We start from the raw sequence: 18,176 nt of genomic DNA on the forward strand, positions 1-18,176 counted from the left end.
TTTAGACCTGTGCTCAAGTGGAGCAAGAGTGGATTTGGAATCTCCTGACTGATGTTCACATTGCAGTGAAAGAGAAAACTTTTCCTAATTCTCTCCCTCTCTGTTTTGTCCACATTGTATATTAGTTAATTGTAACACTCCCCAAAATTTTTTCTTAGAGAAAATGGAAAAAGACATATTCCATATTTTTTTACTGTATCTTCATATTAAGTATTTCTTACAGTGCTCCACAGAAAGAATAATGAGTGAACCCATACTGCCTGCTGGCCCCATGCAGAACACACCAGGACAGTGTAGGAGTATTGGTCCTGACTGGACAATGGACCTCATCAATATAGAATTACAGAATCATAGAATGGTTTAGGTTGTTTTAACAATACACCACATTTCAGTTTATTAATGGATGTGTCTTCTTATTCTCATTTATTGGTCTATATATTAGAATCATAGAATGGTTTGGGTTGGAAGAGACCTTTAGAGGTCATCTAGTCCAATCCCTCTGCAGTGAACGGGAACATCTTCAACTAGATCAGGTTGCTCAGAGCCCCGTCCAACCTGACACTGAATGTCTCTAGGGGTGGGGCATCCATCACCTCTGTGGGCAACCTGTGCCACTGTTTCACCACACTCATAGCAAATCATTTCTTCCTTGTCTGGTCCAAATCTATCCTCTTCCAGTTCAAAACCATTACCCCTTGTCCTGTCACAACAGGCCTTGCTAAAGAGATTGTCCCCATCTTTCCTACAGTCTCCCTTTAAGTACTGGAAGGCCACAATAAGGTCTCCCCACAGCCTTCTCTTCCCCAGGTTGAACCAACTCTCTCAGCCTGTCCTTGTAGGAGTCGTGCTCCAGCCCTCGGACCATTTTTGTGGCTTCCTCTGGACCCACTCCAACAGGACCATGACCTTCTTGTGCTGAGGCCTCCAGAGCTGGATGCAGCACTCCAGGTGGGGTCCCACAAGAGCAGAGCAGCAGAACCACCTCCCACGACCTGCTGGCCACGCTGCTGGGGATGCAACCTAGGAGATAGTTGGCTGTCTGGGAAGCAAGCACACATTGTTGGCTCATGTCCAGCTTTTCATCCACCAGTACCCACAAGTCCTTCTCTGCAGGCCCGATCCCAATCCCTTCATCCCCCAGCCTGTACTGATATTGGGGGTTGCCCCAACCCAGGCTCAGGACGTTGCACTTGGCCTTTTTGAACCTTAAAATGTTCTCACAGGCCCACCTCTCCAGCTTGTCCATGTCTCTTTGGATGACACCCTGTCCTTCTGGTGTGTCAACTGCACCGCTCAGCTTGGTGTCATCTGCAGACTTGCTGAGGGTGCACTCGATCCCAGTCTATGTCACTGATGAAAATATTAAACAGTACTGGTCCCAGTACGGAACCTTGAGGGACATCACTTGTATATTGATAAATATATTGATATCTATGTATGTGTATGAAATATAACAGTATATCGATAGTTCTGAACTTCCACTATATAAAACTATTTTCTACTGAGTTGTCTGAATACGTAGCCTTTCCATAGCTGCCTAGTAGTTTAAAAAAGAATGTAAGGCCTAAGCTGAACATTTATCATTTAGAATCATCTTGTTTTAAGTTCAGATAAAATCCACCCAGCCAGAACAGGATTTTTGAGTTTCCTTTACAGGGCAGTGGTGATGCTCTAGCAGCCAACCAATAGACAATAAGACAATAGTTCAATTACCTAAACACTGGACTGTGCTACTGTTGGTGCACTGTCCTTGGCTGATTGCCAGTTGCTCTATAACTGTCTCTCACCAACAGGACAGGGAGAGAAAATACAACAAAATGGTCATGGGTCAAGATAAGGACTGGGATATCACTCAGCCATTACCATCATGGGCAAAACAGACTTGACTTGGGAAATTAATTTAATTTATTGCCAAGAAAATCAGAGTAGTATAATGAGAAATAAGAATAAATCTAAAACCACCTTTTACCCTGCCCCTTCTTTCTTCCTGGGAGCAATTTCATTCTTGATTTCTCTAGCACCTTCTGCCAAGAAATGCAGGGGAAGAGGGACCAGAAGTTGTGGTCAGTTCATTATGTGTTTTCTCTGCTTCTCTTTCCCCCTCATGCTCTTCCCCTGCTCCAGTATGGAGTCCCACCATGGGAGACAGTTCTTCATTAACTTCTCCTATGTGTGTTCTTCCCACGGGCTGCAGTTCTTCACAAACGATTCCAGTGTGGGTCTTCTGTGGGGCCACAGGCCCTGTCAGAAAATCTCCTCCTGCATGGGCTCTGTTCCATAAGGTCACAATTTCTGTCAGGAGCTTGCTTCAGCATGGGATTGCCTGTGGGCTGTATGTGGATACCTGCTCCTCCGTGGACTTCCGTAGGCTGGCAGGGATATCTCTGCTCTGGCTCCTGGACCACCTCCTCTCCCTCCTTTTTCAATTACTTTGATGTCTGCATGGTTGTTTCTCTCACATTTTCTCCTCTCACCCAGCTGCTGCTGCACAGAGGTTTTTTTTACCCTTTCTTAAGTATGTTATCACAGAGGCACTACCAGTGTCATTGATTGGCTCAGCTTTGGCCAGCAGCGAGTCTGTCTGGGAGCCAGTTGGCATTGGTTCTATTGGACATAAAGGCAGTTTCTAGTGTCTTCTCATCAAAGCCACCTCTGCAGCACCCCCCCACCCCAGCCCCACACCCACTACCAAAACCTTGCCATGAAAAGCAATACGGCAACACAAGAAGATGCAGGAGTTAACTTACACTCATAAGAATCATGGTAGAACAATGTGATATTTCTTAATGCATTACTTTAGAGAAGGCCTGATGTAGAAGACAAGAATCCAACTAGGGAGATCTCTGTGAAACATTTTTGGAAGAAGCTTGGCCTGGTAACTCTAAGGAATAAAGGAAATTCTTTAAAGTTAAACAATATAATGATAAGGATTGTTTTACATTCTTTTTTTCCCAGGCTTGTATAACAGTAATGGTTTTATTTAGTTTTCCCATGTACAAAAATGCTGCGGGTTTTCTTTTCTTATTCTTAACAAAAGCCTGTCTAGGCTGGACATTGAAACCAGGCTGTGAAGCAGAAGATAAACAGTGAATAGGTTGGTAATCACATGCATTCTCAGAAAAGCCTTTTGACTGAAAACACAGTCCAAGTTCCAACAAAGATGTTTTTGCAAAATTATCTGTGTTAGTTGTGTAGAGTGTTTTAATTCAGGAGAGGCAAGCACAGAAGTAAACTGTTACTGATTCAAAATTAATTCTTGTCTCATTTTTGCATTAATATCCCTGCTGACCAAATTAAAAAGTACTGAAGCAGAGCATTATGTGACACCTATGAGACATGGATGGAAATGGAGAAGAGTAAAATGGGAGCCGTGCTTGGATTTAAATCGAAGTACTATATATAACTAAAAATGTTGACAGCTGGTTTTGTGGAGCAGACTCAGTAAGTTTGATATAACTGCACTGAAATATCCTTTCAGTAACATGAAACTTAATAGACTGGAAGTATATTTCCCATTATAATGAACCCAGTGACATCTGTTGTTTCAAGATATATGGTGCCTGAATAATTGCAAAATCACTGATAGTGATAGCTAGCTTTAACAGGCAGAAGTCTTCTCATTAAGCTACTAAGAACAGTTCTGTAGTTGTAACAGAGAAGCTTATAAAATACCGAGACAAGCTGCTGCTCACAGGCCCTTGCAGTCTGTGGATATGCCTCGTCTCTACCTGCTCTTTTCCCCCAGAACCACACTTCTGTGTCTTTTGAACTGGCAGTGAATTACCTGTTTCGAAAACTTTTCTCTGTTACTAGTAATGATGAACATTGCATTACAGAATGATCTACAGCTTCACCTCAGATGGAGTTGAAGCCTTACACTGTTTGTATAGACTAATCCTCACCTGGGAAAGCTTAGTGCCTAGAAGGACAAAACAGGATTTTTAGCACAGGCTGAGGTGAGATAGCTTGACTAGAGCCAGATAACAATTTGGTGGTAGTACCAGGAAACGTGAGTCCTGATCAAAAGGCGTTTGGCTCACCCTCTGCAAAAATTTAGACCTTCCAGACTGACAGAATGGCTAAGAATTCACTCTTTCTCTTATCTTTTTTTTTTTTGGGGGTGGGTGGGGGGAGGTTTTTTTGGGGTTGGTTTGGTTTTGTTTTGTTTTTTAAACTCTTGACAAGAATTCAGAAAACATCTCTGCTCCTGCCACTTTTGAATTAAATAAATCTTCTTCTAGATTCTTAAAAAGATACTGTAAGTGTTATTGCTTCCAGGGTCCATTCCTGTAAACTGAAAATCCTGTATTTCAAGGTTGCTTAGCTTTCTAATCTCACTTGCAGGTGAATTCTCCCCTCAAAAAAAATTAGGAAATTCTTTATGTTTAGAGTCTTCTTTCACCATGGAAGAAAAACTACTGCACCTAACATTTCTTTCTTGCTAATAAGTTTATACCAGAAGACCACATACCTCTAACAGTATTAAGTTCTGCATGAGTAGTCTCAAAAGCCTACTGACTGTCATCTCATTCTTGTTGCTACGTATGTTTGACACAGATTGGCTTAAAACCATTTGTAAATTCTCATTGCTGTAGTAATATTTGTCTTTCAAAATAAATTAATTCTTGGTATAAATCTACTGACAGACCACTAATGTTAAGTGATAATGAAATCTTATTCAAGGCTGAAACCTTTGTGCATTTATCCAATAGTATTAATTTTTCCATCTTTTTTTGGAAAAAAGTGAACAGCAGAAGAGACAACATAGCTTATAGATGGTATAAAGGCTATATAGTCTCTCTCTCTTCTATATATTCTAGAATGCTTCATTCCGTACCAGAGAGGTATCCTTTTGTAACAGTTTGGCAGAAAATGACGGGAGAATAGTCCTCTGTTGGCAGAGAAGCCCAGCTTTCTATTATTACATTTTTTTCTTTTAAGACATTAGAAAAGATTCAGCCCAATGTAAACCACTATTTTTATTGCTTCATGGGTAACTTAAGCTCAAGGAATCTTATTTCAAAAATAATAATACATGTTGTTGTCAGTATTTTTCTTTAAACTGAGGATATTTACTGCCTTTTCCTTCCTGTATAAATATCTAAGAATGGATTCAAGTATTTATAAAAACATGGAATCAAAATATAATAGTTGTTAGATTTTTTATTCATTTATTTTTGCTATTGTATGAGTTATAAATACAGGCAGACACAGTTTTGCAGTATAAATAGGCTGGCTGGGAATAAAGTTTAAACTGTTGCTCTGGGTTGCTTTGCAAATTCTGATGACAGTTTTATTGTAAGCAGAATGCTGTAGGGAACAAAAGAAAAAAAAAACCTGGTGCCATGCTGCCATATCTCTCACTGACAAAAATAAGTCAAGAAAACTATGTGTTATCTCCCTGAAGGTGGCACCATGGTAACTTTACAGTTCTAAACTGATAAAGAGATGCAACCCATCTCCTTGTCAACTCATACTCTGTGATGCTGTTCCTCCCCACCTTGATACATTTCTAGATTCTTGTATATACTTGTGTATTCCTCCATATAATATATAACATAACATAACATAACATAACATAACATAACATAACATAACATAACATAACATAACATAACATAATTAACATATATTATAGAAGGGCCTGCCTAATTTTGAACTGGTGTTAACCAGCTTAGGGAAGGATCTGTCATTCTGACAGGGTCTGTAGTGTCAGCCTTGTGGGAGCAGAGTTGAAGTTTAGCTTGTTTAGCTTGTTTTCATATAGTGCAGAACTCATCTGCAAGGAGTCCTGCCTACAAGCTGGTGTTTTACAGAGATAGGCAAGTGCCTTACCTCAAACACTGAAGCAAATACCTGTCAATATCCCAAAAATATGCGCCTACATTGAAGTCCAACTGAAATTATTCAAGGTTCAAAATTTACTTTTATGTCTGTGTTTCTTCTTCTGGATTCCAAAATTCCCAGAGAAATTTCCTTGGGAATTCCTAGGGTTTCCAGAGGAAAATGTTTGCATTGATTACAAAACCTGTATATTAAGTGTAAAAAACAATCAAAAGCAAAACCAACAGAAGCGTCTTTTGAAATATTTTTTTCGTTAACTGAAAATGAAAGTGTCACCCTAGATATAATTGATTGAACCTTCCTGCATAATAAAAGATGGTCATACTCCTGCATGTCTATCTATTTCAAATATGTCTAACAGCTGAAGTGTAGCACAGAGCTCTGTCTTGTGTTTAAGAAACTTTTTTTTCCTTTAGCAAAAATCTGCTTACTTTCATAGATTCCATCTCTTTCTTTTTTCTACCTCACTACAAATTGCAACCTAGTTTCTTCATTTATTGTACTTTCACAGTGGTGAGGTAGATGGATTTATGGTTACATTTTCCCGGTTTGGTTTCCATGTTTGAAACTTATAATGTGTCTGGCGCTTGGAACATGATAGGGCACTTGGATTGGGCTAAGTGTGGTCAACAGAATCATAGAATGGTTTGGGTTGGAAGAGACCTTTAGAGGTCATCTAGTCCAATCCCTCTGCAGTGAACGGGAACATCTTCAACTAGATCAGGTTGCTCAGAGCCCCGTCCAACCTGACACTGAATGTCTCTAGGGGTGGGGCATCCACCACCTCTGTGGGCAACCTGTGCCACTGTTTCACCACACTCATAGCAAATCATTTCTTCCTTGTCTGGTCCAAATCTATCCTCTTCCAGTTCAAAACCATTACCCCTTGTCCTGTCACAACAGGCCTTGCTAAAGAGATTGTCCCCATCTTTCCTATAGTCTCCCTTTAAGTACTGGAAGGCCACAATAAGGTCTCCCCACAGCCTTCTCTTCCCCAAGTTGAACAAACCCAACTCTCTCAGCCTGTCCTTGTAGGAGACGTGCTCCAGCCCTCGGACCATTTTTGTGGCTTCCTCTGGACCCACTCCAACAGGACCATGACCTTCTTGTGCTGAGGCCTCCAGAGCTGGATGCAGCACTCCAGGTGGGGTCCCACAAGAGCAGAGCAGCAGAACCACCTCCCACGACCTGCTGGCCACGCTGCTGGGGATGCAACCTAGGAGATAGTTGGCTGTCTGGGAAGCAAGCACACATTGTTGGCTCATGTCCAGCTTTTCATCCACCAGTACCCACAAGTCCTTCTCTGCAGGCCCGATCCCAATCCCTTCATCCCCCAGCCTGTACTGATATTGGGGGTTGCCCCAACCCAGGCTCAGGACGTTGCACTTGGCCTTTTTGAACCTTAAAATATTCTCACAGGCCCACCTCTCCAGCTTGTCCATGTCTCTTTGGATGACACCCTGTCCTTTTAAAAGATGGGCACAATGTTTCCGTTCTTTCAGTCCCGAAGGACTTCACCTGCCTGCCATGATTTTTCAAATATCATGGGGAATGTCTTGGCAATTACATCAGCCAGTTCCCTCAGGACTCTGGGATTCATCTCATCATGTCCCATAGACTTGTGTATACCCAGGTTCCTCAGGAGGTCATGAACCTGATCTTCTCTTATAGTGGAGGGACTTCGATACAGCTGTGTGTTGAGGTCTCCCACTTGAGAAGTGTTGGAAGAGAGGTTAGCAGTGAAGACTGAGGCAAAGAAGCTGTTGAGTACCTCAGCCTTCTCATCTGGTTTTACTAGTTTGCCAACTGAGTTCACTGGCATGCTTTCTTCAACCATCCTTTTCTGTCTGACATACCTGTTGAAGTTCTTCTTACTCTTTGCATCCTTGCCAAGTTCAGGGCATGCATGCCCTGCCTTTCCTGACCCCATCCTTATGCAGCCAGGTAGCATTCCTGTATCCTTGCCAAGACACCTCTCCCTGCTTCCACTGCCTGCACACTTCCTTCTTGCCCTTTAGTTTGACGAGCAGTTCTTGACTCATCCATGCTTTTCTCTTGCCTTCCTTTTCTGCTTTCTTACACCTGGGCATTGAGAACTCTTGCACTCTATGGAAAGTGTCCTTAAAGATCTGACAGCTCTGTTTTGCTCCCTTGTCCCTGAGGGCTTTTTACTAGGGGGTCATATTGACTAGCTCCTTGAAGAGCTGGAATTTTGCTTTCCTAAAATTCAGGTCCTGACTTTACCCTTCACCTGACAGATATTCCTCAGGACTGCAAACTCCACCAGCACATGATCACTGCAGCCTGATTAGATCACTTGTTTTGGTGACCAACAGGTCCAGATATGCATTCCGTCTGGTAGAGCTGTCTATTACCTGGCTTAAGAAGTTGTCCTCAATGCACTTTAGGAGTCCCCTGGATTGTCTAGTGTGGCTACTTTGCATGAATATTCTTGCTGACACGTTGCATGCCCTGTGGTTTTGTTTAAGGCAGGATAAATTCAGTACAGACCATTTTTGCAGACTATGGTTAGTGCAAAGAGAGCACAACAAGAAAGGATCAGAAGTAAATGAACTGACTCTTTAGTGCAGGCAAGCCTTAATGAAATAACATCTAATTCTGCCTGGTTTTAGAGTTACTGGAGTAGAATCCTGCCACGTCAGGTGTTTTTAAAAATCATGATAGCTTAAACTGCCTTAGCATGCCTGAATATCACATTGCAGCTTGCACAATCTGAGTTACCTACTGCTTACTTTCAGGTAATTAAAGCTTTTCACATGTACAGAGTCAGATTCTGAAAACTTAGCTATTTTCAGTGAAAAGCATTGAGATTGTCCCAAGAAGTCTCACTTTGCATAGAAACAGATTTTTCCTTGGTTTCCACTTCAGCAAAAGTGACTAGTTGCTTTCTAAAGGATTTTCCCTGCCAAAATGTTTTTGCACTGAAGAATTATTTGTACAGGTTTTTCTTCTAAAAACCTATATATTTCAGTTAACTAAAATACAGAGGTATTCAAGGGCTTAGGAGTGTTGCTGATACCGACAGATGCATCTGTGCTTTCTCTTAATTTCATAAGGAAGAACTTGGCTTATACATTTTTATGGGATAAAAAAATGTTGAGTCCTTCAGTGACCATCTCAGAATAAGAGCATATTAGCTAGGGCTGTGGCTGAAAATGCGCAAAGAAACCACAAAAATTAAAAGAATAGAACAATGTACTTCAGAAAGATACAATGCTGTTTGGGAAGGGTGTTCACTAGTTAAAGCTTTAAAGAGTTTTACAAACAACACAAAAACATTGTGGGCTTCTTTTTCTTTCTAACACCCCTGAGCTTTGACCTGAATTGGTCCCCAAATAATAAGAAGTCATCAAATAACTGTGATGAGGACAGACTAAAGGTTTAAGGAAGTCTTCTGAGGATAAAAGATCAGAAGCAAGCCCTTCAGATATCAATACTCTTTGACAATAATACTAAGTTCTTCCATTTGTTTTCTGCATTATGTTCAGGATATGAACATAATATTTCTAGATGAGAACAACAAAGAGGATGAACTTAAGTGCATGGATTGGTGACAAGCAAAAGTTGATACTCTAACACAGAAGAAGAATGAGAACAATACTTATTTTTTTTATAATATTCATATCCCCTCCTGCCCTACTTTGGATGAGGGGAGACTATGTACACAGTAAACTAGGTTCCCTCCTTAATTTTCTACTGAAGTTGCAGGTAAAGACCATCAAAACCCCAAACTGTAGGAACAAGTAATTTCCTCATCTGCAAAAACAGCCAACATTCACAGAGAAAAAGGCATCTGTAGCTAAATAACCTTAATGAACTTAACATATTTTTAACAATGGCATTACTAGCTATCTGGAAATGTCTTAATTAAAAACTCGCTTAAAGCTTCACCTTAAATTTCCCAAGGTTTATGTCTTGATCAATAAAACATGTTAGATATGGTATCACTGTTGCTATTGCACTATGGTTAAGACTTAAAGGTGATGGTTATACCACACAGAGAATCATTAGTGTACAAAAGCCCCGAAATGGCTTATCTATACCCTCTAAGAGTGGAGCATAAGCAAGGAAGGATTTCTGAAAGAAGAAACAGTTAAGGGCAGAGAAATTACTTGTTGGTTTTGGACTTCACATACAATTAAGCTTCTGGCCATGATAGCTGAGAACTGGATTCAGGAGACCAGAACTTCTGTTGTAGTCCTCCCCACTGTGCTTGGATGAGTCTGGCTATCTGCCAAGAAAAATGCAGAAAAGAAATTAATCACCTGCTGACAGTCCTTGTAGCTATGCTCATCAGATGTATATTTGTGCAGGAGTTCAAAAGAAGTCTTCGATAGTTACCACACTATGCTCTGAGTAAGGAAATGGAGTAATATGGCAATGAAGGCTATGGCTGTCATTCTAAATGATAATGGTATTAATCCAGGAGTCCTGGCCAAAGATGAAAACTTCATGTCCTGCTAACAGAGTTTGTGAATGGATCAGTGGGTATTCTTTTATCAGTGCTAAAATTCAACAATGTAAAGAAAAAGTGGCTAACAGTAGGGGGATGAACAATCCCCAGATATACAGCACTTCCCTTACAGAAGCATAGAAGGATATTAATATATGGAAAGACGGCTGAGAGGAATTATTTAGACACAGTAAAGTATGAATATACACTCAGAATAAGTCTATTTCTTTTGATGAAATATTTGAATTTACAGCAGGATAGCAGAGGACATTCTCAAAGGAATGCCATTACTAGAAAGGCTCAGGAAAAATGTAGATATTCAGCTCTTGTTCATTCTCCTTCCCAGGTTCTATAAGATACTAAGCAGTTTAATCTTCTTCTGAGTTTATTAACAGAGGTATTCAATCATAACTAGTCAACATTGGTCCCTATCCTATTCTAGAAACTCTAAAGAATGATACTTCTTTTATTAATCATGTAGCCCTTCAAGTGTTTGAGTATTTACTTTTTCAACAGTAACTTTTTGCTTAGGCTCCCCATGGCAGTCCATGGTTTTTAGAAACTGTGAATAATCTGACTTCACACTTTTTCCAAGGAATATGGCAAGGTTAAGAAACACATTACTCAGGCCATCTCTGCTCCTTTATCTCACCTAAGAGTGGTTCTTGGAGGGATTATGAGAGTGTTAAACACAATATCAGGGGATTATAACAGGATAATTGGCAACTGTACACATGAATTCAAATTAATATTTTCTTCACATAAATTTATAATTGTGTGACGTTTAGGACAGTGGTGCTGTGAAGGTTGTGGTTCTTCAGCAAACAAATGAACAATCCCATAGAAAGTCTAAGATAAAATGGGCGAAATCTGGTGGGCTAAAGGAAAGCAGGAATTTTCTAATGGATGTCTGTAGAGCAGATTCATGTGTCTTCCCCTCTCTGCTGTTATTGACCCAAGCTGCTTTCCCATAGCAAGAAGGAATCCTCCTACCACTCCTATATCTTGAAATTGAAGGTAGAAGAAATCAGTTTCATGGTACTTCATAAAAGCTCACGAGTGAAAAAAGCTATCTGGAAATCCACCCATACCTCAAAAGCAACCTGCAGTTTCAAGTTTTAATGTATTCTGAGGTGCCATTATGTATCTATACTAATCAGTAATCAAACTATTAAATTTTATATCACAATAAACCAGTTGCGAAGTAAAGACAGTAGAGTAGTACACAATATAACAGCAAACAGCATCATAAAATTAATGTATGTTGCAGGGGTTGTTTTATCTTCTAGTCTATCAGCTACTGTTTAATCCTGGTGTAACTCTCAAGAAGAATTCCTGTGAAGTAAGAACACAGATATATTCCAACATGTGGAAAGTATTAATTATACTAAGTTTGAAAAAGAAGGGGCAGAGGCTTTTCATTAATGACCTTATGTTTTTTTCCATATTCAGTAATTTCTCTGTCTTATTATAAATGCAAAAATCAGAAAATGGAAAACCAGAAACTGACCTCTGAACTCTTATTGTAATGAAAAAGAATAAGGTATTTGAAATATATAATTAAATTCATATAAATGGTATCTTTGATAGAAAATAGGTAAAAAGCATCATAGTGGGACAGTCTCTCGGTAACGTGTGTAAGTCTATCATGTTTATAACCTTTAGAAAGATGCACTAATGCATAAATAATAAAAAAATTTAAAGGTTAAAATGAGTCTTTAAATCCTTAAAGGACTGTATATCATACTTCTTTTTTTCTTGTCCTAAATGCTCACAGTCTTGGATGAGATAAAATATCTTCTAGGCAAAAAGTCATTAACACCAAATGTGATTTGAGCTCCTACAAATATTAAGTGGGTTGATAAATAATAGCTGATATAATTTTTAATGAGTATGTTTTAGGGAGGATTTTATGGTTGTGAGAAGTTGAATGTCCCCCATTTCTTGTAACTATATAATAGTATATAAAACCTTCCTTTTTTTTCAAATCTATAGTACTGTTTCTCCTATGAAAACACAATATGAAGGGAAGATTTAAATGCTGGACCAACAGCAATTTTAAATTGTGAAAGTCAGTGAGTTACATGTCACAAAACAAAAGGGACATCTTCCTTAACATGTGGCTCAAATGTTGATATCCGTATCTAAGTTACAAATCAAAATGCATCATCTCCACCCTCCAAGGAGACCTTTGACTCTATCACAGACTAAACATAGAGAAAAATATTGTAAATATGACAAATGTAGTTCCCTGTTTAAAGCAAATATTAAGGGAAGAAAATGAGTTACTGCTTAAAGCACAGCCTTTGAAGTGAGAGTTGAATTCACAAATACTACCGTTCTACTTCTGCTTATGAAGTGAGGATGTACTGTAGCAGAATTTGGAATATATAATTGAAACAGAAGATACTACACTCTGGTTAGCTGTAAACAAACATTCATTACCTCTGATGAAGGAAGCAGGGACATTGCTCAATTAATCTATCAGTAAAGAATGAGAAATCTTACATGTCTATACTGAGAATGAAAATTCCATCTTTTCTCATTTTGTCAAGGACTCTTCGCTCTCCCGTGGTAACAAAGTCTGATTTTCAGTCATTCCACATCCCTCTGGCTGTGGTGCCAGCCAGCATAGGAATAGCCCCAGATTCAAATTTCTTTTCATTTTGTATCAAAATGATCTTTCATCCCAAATGGTGCCAAAGCAGACAAAACAGAAGTCTTGGTTTTGCCTCTTTTCTAGACAAGTCTTTCAAGTCTTTGCTACATAGTTTGGGTTTGTGAGCACAGTATCTTGTTGAAAAACTGCCTTTTTGCCAAGCACCTCTAGCATTTCGTTGACTCCAAAGGCCTTCCTATAATTATATAAGTATTTAAGTACATACATGTATTTAAGTACATAGATATGTAAGCTTATATTTAGCTCAGTAAATTACAGTTCTCTGGGAAGCCAGTGTTTCTGGCAAAATTTCATCTTTCAAAATCATGGACAACTCACAGATTTCTTGCAGGCTCAGAATTAGGTTGATTTTAATAGGAATTAAATTGCATTCCATATTCTTATATCACATAGATGAGATCAGACAGTTTTGTGTAGTTTCAAGTGTTAAACAAGAATCTCAAAAAAAAAACCAACCAAAAAACCAAAACAAGGACAATGTCACTGTTTACAACTGTTTTCTCTGTGTTTTCTACCTCACCCTAAGGACTCTTATACTTACAGTAATTTGTTATCTGAACTTTGAATTTTTTTCAAAGTTCCACAGCTGAAACTTTTGTTGGTGGTACAAAACAGAACACAAACATGAGTAGAAATTCAAGAACATGTCTATAAAGTATAAAAAAATATCCTTGTGACAGTGGACAAAATCATGTGTTATATTAAAACATTTTTTCTTAGATGCTTTTGTACAGAGGTTAACTGCCTTTTACTGTCTTTTTTTTTACATTTCAGGTTGATATTTTTTTGTTCTTGGTATATTGCCAAAAATACTGAACATGTAATATTTTGCAGGTGTTCTTGTGCAGTGTTTTGCTTGTGGGCTTCATTTTCATCTCTCTAATTTTGTGGAGTTACTAAAACTGTTGGAGCATTTCAACACATTACCCTTGTGCTTCAGGTTGAGTATCTCAGCTGTATGTTTGTTTTGTGTAAGAAAGTCCGTGTTTGGATCACCGTTGCATCAGAATATTTTTTTGCGCCTCAGCAACCCAAGTTATTCTGATATGTAATAAAGATCAGAAATGAATTCGGATTATCCTATAGCACAGGATTGAGGTGTGCCTCTGGTATAAATAAGGTATTAATGAAAACAACAAAGCCTCTTCAAATTCCAAGCTTAGGAAAAATTCATCTTCCTTGGCGCTGTGGCCATGTGAGTTTAGCAAGGGTGGCTGCTTAGTAGCTTAACATAATATCAGAATGTTCTTTGATGTATAGTTAGGTTGGATGCATGCAGACACCATTAGGGATTTTTGACAAGCAGGAAGGAGCACCCTGTGCTGGTTTTGGCTGAGAAGGGGTTAATTCTCCTCACCGTGGGGGGTCGGGAACCTTTCCAGCTTCCCGCGCTCTGCCGCATGGTGGGGTGGGGGCTGGGAGGGGCAGGGCCACGGCGGGGGCGGCTGACCCCGGCTGGCCAATGGCAGGTTCATTCCATACCATGTGACACCATGACCAGTACATTAAGGGGGGCAGCTGTGGCCCGGGAGCGGTGTCGGGTCGGCGGGCGGTGAGCGGCTGCGGCGCGTACAGTTTGTTTCGGCAGTTCATTCCCCTCCTCCCTCCCTTCCCCCCACCCCCACCCCGGGGTTTTGCGCCTCTCGTTGTTCTCCTTGGGGGGAGTGAGCGAGCGACTGCGTGGGGCCGAGCTGCCAGCTAAACCACGACAGCCCCTACGTATTTTTAGTACACAGCAACCAAAGCTCATAAAGGGGTTTTATAATAGTCTTTGTCAGGTATTTCTCATTACAGAATATCATAGAATCATGGAACTGTTAAGGTTGGAAAAGACCCTTAAGAACATCGAGTCCAACCGCTAACCTATCACTGCCAAGTCCACCACTAAGCCATATCCTCAAGCACCACATCTACCCTTCTTTTAAATACCTCCAGGGATGGAGACTCCACCACCTCCCTGGGCAGCCTCTTCCAATGCCTGACAACCCTTCCAGTGAAGAAGTTTTTCCTAATACCCAGCTAAACTTCCCCTGCTGCAGCTTGAGGCCATTTCCTCTTCTCCTATCGCTTGTTACTAGGGAGAAGAGGCCGACCCCTGTCTTGCTACAACCTCTTTTCAGGTAGTTGTAGAGAGCGATAAGGTCTCCCCTCAGCCTCCTCTTCTCCACACTAAACAACCCCAGCTCCCTCTGCCGAACCTCATAAGACCGGCTCTCTAGACCCTTCACCAACTTTGTTGTCCTTCTTTGGACACGCTCCAGCACCTCAACGTCCTTCTTGCATTGAGGGGCCCAAAACTGAACACAGTACTCGAGGTGCGGCCTCCCCAGTGCCCAGTACAGGGGCACGATCACCTCCCTGCTCCTGCTGGCCACACTATTCCTGATACAAGCCCAGATTCCATTGGCCTTCTTGGCTGCCTGAGCACACTGCTGGCTCATGTTCAGCCGGCTGTCAGCCAGCACCCCCAGGTCCTTTTCCTCCAGGCAGCTCTCCAGCCACTCCTCCCCAAGCCTGCAGCGTTGCATGGGGTTGTTGTGACCCAAGTGCAGGACCCGGCACTTGACTTTGTTGAATCTCATACTGTTGGCTCCAGCCCAATGATCCAGCCTGTCCAGGTCCCTCTGTAGGGCCTTCCTGCCCTCCAGCAGACCAACACTTCCACCCAGCTTGGTGTCATCTGCAAACTTACTGAGGGCGCACTCAGTCCCCTCATCCGGATCATCAGTGAAGATATTGAACAGGACCAGGCCCAACACTGAGCCCTGGGGAACACCACTCGTGACCGGCCCCCAGCTGGATTTGACTCCGTTCACCACCACTCTCCGGGCTCGGCCACCCAGCCAGTTTTTAACCCAGCGCAGAGTGCACGTGTCCAAGCCGTGAGCAGCCAGCTTCTCCAGGAGAATGCTGTGGGAGACAGTGTCAAAGGCCTTACTGAGGTCCAAGTAGACAACGTCCACAGCCTTCTCCTCATCCACTAAGCAGGTCACCTTATCATAGAAGGAGATCATGTTAGTGAGGCAGGACCTCCCTTTCATAAACCCATGCTGGCTGATCCCGATCCCCTGGTTATCCCACATGTGCTGCGTAATGGTATTGAGGATAACCTGCTCCATGACCTTTCCCGGCACCGAGGTCAGGCTGACAGGCCTGTAGTTCCCTGGATCCTCCTTCTGACCCTTCTTGTAGAGGGGCATCACATTCGCTAGCTTCCAGGCATCTGGCACCTCCCCAGTTGACCAGCAGTCCTGGTCAACCGGGGAGTATAATACATTTTATACTCACACTTTCATTACATACTCTGCAAAAATAGCTGTTGATATGTAGATGAATGTTTATTCATCCACACTTCTTTCAATAATATTTTAAAAGTGGACACACCATATTTTCAGAGCTGTCCTTAAGGACCTACTCCATCAAAATGCAAAAATAAGTTTAATTATAAGAGTCTAAAAATTTTCTGTGATTTCTCTCATTCTTAGGACAAATTGCTGAAGCCTGGATTGTTTAGCTTGGATACAAGAGGATTAATTATTAATCTGCTCACTGCACTGACCAGTTAACAAAAGCCTTAACACTGTCCTTGTTCCGTCTCTCAAAGCTTGTCCAAATGGTTGCATATTTTTTTTGCCAATGAAATGATAACAATAAAATGAGCAGTGTATTGCATGTTGTTACATAAAGTACTTTTCCTGCATTTAAGAGACTCAAGTCATGTATAGTTTAGCAGCGTGTGTGAATGAGTATTACAACTGCAAAAAAATTCCCATATTTCTTTGTTTGAAAACTCTGTCATAACTGTCTATATCAAAATCCTTCATTAACTTTATTACCACCATTTTAACAGTTTTTCAGGCAATCTTCATGAAAGGAAGCTTGTAAATGAATCTGGAATTTGGTTGCTCACCATCATGTAAGCTAACCCTGGCTCAGAATGCCAGCCCACATTAGATATCCAGATAGTAGAAAGGTTTAGGCTGAAAGTTAAAGGAGTACTGTAGGAGCTCTAGATGTCCAACAAAGAAAAAAAAAATGCTTGTAGACACTAATCACTCCTGACTCCAGTGGAAGGACAGCAAAACATCTATCAGACTACTTAATTAAGAAAATCAGTCTCTGTTTATCAACAAGACTATTTGAAAAGTTGCTTTTAAACTGAGTGCTGTGGAGGATTTTCTCAAGGATTACAAAGGATACCCACTCAGTTGCAGCATGATTAGAAGCAGAAGACCTGGAGAAGCTGTTATAAAGAAGCAGTCACACAAATATCTTGCACAGTGTGGACAGACATGGGGATTCTGAGTAGGGAAACCAAGGTGGTGGTTTGCTTTTGGAAGCAGGCTTTTCTTGTAGATGACTGATCCAAAAGAAAGTAATTCCAAGTACTGAATATCCACTCAGACCGGTATGCTCACATTTTTTTTTAATACCAGTAGTCCTGGAATTCTAGTAGTGTTTTCTAATTTATGTCTTTCAGTTAATACTTTACAGCACAAGACAGACACTGAAATAACATATTCCACAGAGTCCTTTCTAAGGTACAGTAATCACATTTTGGAAACTAATACTCTTTCAAAAGTATAGTATAAAGTAGACATGTCACATTAGGATTTAACTCAGAATCAGCTTCCTTATGGCAATACAAACTTTGGCATAAACTACAAAACCTACCTGAGTCAAAACTACCCAGGAAACAAGATTTAATAGAGCATGTCTGCAGAGTGTTGCAATCATAAAGGCAATTGCATACCTGCAGATGTACCGCTTAACCTTTTGTAAAGTGGACACGAAGCATCCTTGCTATTAGGTAAGATTCTGGAGGAATATCCAGTAAGAAAAGATCATGCATGACTGTCAGAAGTCTAAAATTATGTTGTTGCTTTGACATAATAGCATACTGCTCTGAAATGCTTTCCACCAGTGAAAGCACCAACTGCTGCAAAACTGCCCTGGATTCTTTAGTGGGCAAAGTCCACACGGTCCACTATCTCTCCTGCCCTTCTGTCAAGCAGGCAGATAACGTGGGCTGAGCAGTTGCCATGAACACTGTTCATGGCAATCCCATGGATCACTACAATGCCTGAATTTATTCTTTCTTTTGTTCTGTACAAATTCAATAAGTTAAAAATGATGTGGCAGTAAACAGAACATGTGAATAATAATTCTTTCAATTAT

At 40.7% G+C, this 18,176-nt stretch overlaps 1 long non-coding RNA gene across 3 annotated transcripts; it reads right to left on the bottom strand.

The window, feature by feature from the left end:
* Window positions 1-372: 372 nt before the first annotated feature.
* LOC135310520 (uncharacterized) lies at window positions 373-17,832 on the bottom strand. Of its 3 annotated transcripts, none has more exons than XR_010370601.1 (4): window positions 17,752-17,832; window positions 10,002-10,096; window positions 1,230-2,881; window positions 373-1,039 (listed from the first exon to the last, which is right to left on the bottom strand). It is a non-coding gene; the product is annotated as an uncharacterized LOC135310520 (long non-coding RNA). The 3 variants fall into 3 exon arrangements; XR_010370602.1 differs by having other exon boundaries at window positions 9,978-10,096; XR_010370603.1 differs by lacking the exon at window positions 10,002-10,096.
* Window positions 17,833-18,176: the final 344 nt, after the last annotated feature.

This window comes from Phalacrocorax carbo, chromosome Z, assembly GCF_963921805.1.
Source record: "Phalacrocorax carbo chromosome Z, bPhaCar2.1, whole genome shotgun sequence".
NCBI classification, from domain to species: domain Eukaryota; kingdom Metazoa; phylum Chordata; class Aves; order Suliformes; family Phalacrocoracidae; genus Phalacrocorax; species Phalacrocorax carbo.